Source organism: Lactuca saligna, chromosome 8 (assembly GCF_052625555.1).
Source record: "Lactuca saligna cultivar CGN05327 chromosome 8, ASM5262555v1, whole genome shotgun sequence".
In the NCBI taxonomy this organism is placed as follows: Eukaryota; Viridiplantae; Streptophyta; class Magnoliopsida; order Asterales; family Asteraceae; genus Lactuca; species Lactuca saligna.
Genome location: NC_136424.1, coordinates 57,120,857 through 57,123,214, shown reverse-complemented (window position 1 = coordinate 57,123,214; position 2,358 = coordinate 57,120,857).

The window sequence follows — 2,358 nt, the reverse complement described above, 5'->3', positions numbered from 1 at the left end:
AACAAGAAATTTCTTTGCTAAAAACTCAGCGGGCAGTTCTTCAAGGTTGCGCTGGTGATGTCAAGAATATGTTGACAAGTGTTCTTGACACTCATGATCCCTTCCTTACCCTTACTATCAGACAACATCTCCAGGCTAAACTCCTTCCTGCAATTAACATCTTGAGCGAAATGAAGGGTGTCTCAGAGAAGCTTGTTCTTCCGCGACAAGGGGGAGAGGAAGGTGTGCCAAGACAGAACCGAAGGTTAATGTAGCTTCGGGTTCTGGGAAACAAGTCCTTGTTGAGAGCGAGTCAGATTCAGATGAAACTATCACTGAAGCTCTTCAACGAAAGAAAAGGGACAAAGAGCTAGATGAAACTCTTAAGATAGCTCGAGAGGCCGAGGCTAGGGAAAGAAAGATCAAGGAGGATGAGGATGCCATACAAGCCAAAAAGACTTTGTTCCCAGAATGGGACAGAGACACACTCATCACTCAAGCGATTGAGTTTCCCTCCATATATTGGTGGGAACCGATTGCATCCTTCGAGTGTGAAAATACAAAAGACTCGCAGTTTGACATGCCAATCACGCGAAAAGCTTTTACATTTCATTTCTTTGATGTCATTGCTGATGTCCCTCATCTGAACTTGAAGGTTGACAGAGAGTTAATAGATTTCTATCTGAAGTATTGTCAACCGCAATACTTGACATGGAGTGCTCAGAAGATTATTAAAGTCAAGGTACTGAAACCGACACAAGCTGGGAAATTTGTGAACGTTAATTTCAAACTCAACAGAGGAACGGCCAACACAGAACATCTCATTTCTCTGGTAGATCTTCCCAGTCTAAATCCGCATGATTGGATTCTGCTATACAACATTCTTCTCTCCAATCATAGAGAGTATGAACCGATTCTTAAACATCTCAAAAGAATGTTGGCTTCCTACATCCATGAGCTCGCCACTATGGATCAGGAAATAGCAAAGATTATGAACAAGAAACCGACCGTCAAGCCTACTTCCAAGACAGGAGATGTTCATAAAATGAAGGTAGGGAAAATTGATTCTTCCAATCTGACGGTCATGTTCACCAGAGGCGACAAGCATAAGTTTCTGTTTGCTTTGGTAGACAAACATCTGTTTTCAACAGATTGTCTGGAGCATATTATAAATATCATTCACCGATGCAAGCAGAACTCAACAGCAGACAAGAAGAACTTCACTGATATGCTTCGTTGGTATATCACCTTCAGGCATCACATTCTGGCTATAATACCGAGAATTTTTGAAACGGTAAAGAAGCCTTCTGCTGTTAAAAGAGAATGAAGACTCTGTGCCAAAGACGCAAAGGGGGAGATTGTTGAAGATAATAGAGTTGCGTCTTGGGCCCTTTTGTTTTACAACCGGATTGGGCTTGTCAATCCGTGTTCAGCTAGATTAGTGTTATTTTTGTTAGAAAAACTATTAGGGTTTGCTTATAAATATATGCATGCATGTATGCGTATAGTAACAGTCGTCATTCTCATTGAATATTGTAAACCCTAATATCCTCTACAGTTGACGTTCTTCATCAAGCTCTTCTGAGGATTGTTTATTGAATCATTCGACACCTTTTGATTCATTAGCTTGTTCTTAATTGTTTACTTAGTCATTCATCTACCTATTTCATTGAGCTAATCGATCTTTAAGTTTGTTTTTTTAAACTCATCACTCTCTTTGGGCAGTCTTGCTTGAAATGTCCCTCTTCGCCACACTTAAAGCAGACTTCTCTCTGGTTTGTGCATTCGCTGGCATAATGACCAGTATTCCCGCATTTAAAGCAGGTCATCTCTTTAGAGCATTTTCCAATGTGCTTCTTTCTGCACTTGTCACACCATCGCGTTCCTTCTTTGAACTTCTTTGAACCAGACTTCAAGAATTTTCCCTTCTCGTCGAACCTTGAAGATCCTTCAAATTTTTTCTTCTTGACAACCTCCATCTTGTTGGCGGCTCTTCCCTTAATCATATCCTCCATTGATTTGGCAGCCCAGATAGCTGCTTCCAGAGTAGGTGCCTGATGCACTAGCACCGCGTACTCCTAGGGAAGTCCTTTTGCGTACTTGTTAACTTTTGTCAGCTCGTCTGGGACAAGGTGCAAAGCAAACTCCATTTTGTCCGTGAAGTTGTTGGTGTATTCATCGATGGACATGCTTCCTTTCTTCAAAGTTAGGAATTGGTTCTCTAGCTCGAGCAGGTTTTGGGCTGAGCAGTACTTTCTCTTGAATTGTAACAAAGACTCTGCACACAAGTCAATTGCAGGGGCTCATTAGGGCTTAAAGTCTTCCCTAGGGTGTTCCACCAGCGAACAATGCCTCCTCTGAATTGACGTACTGCAAATG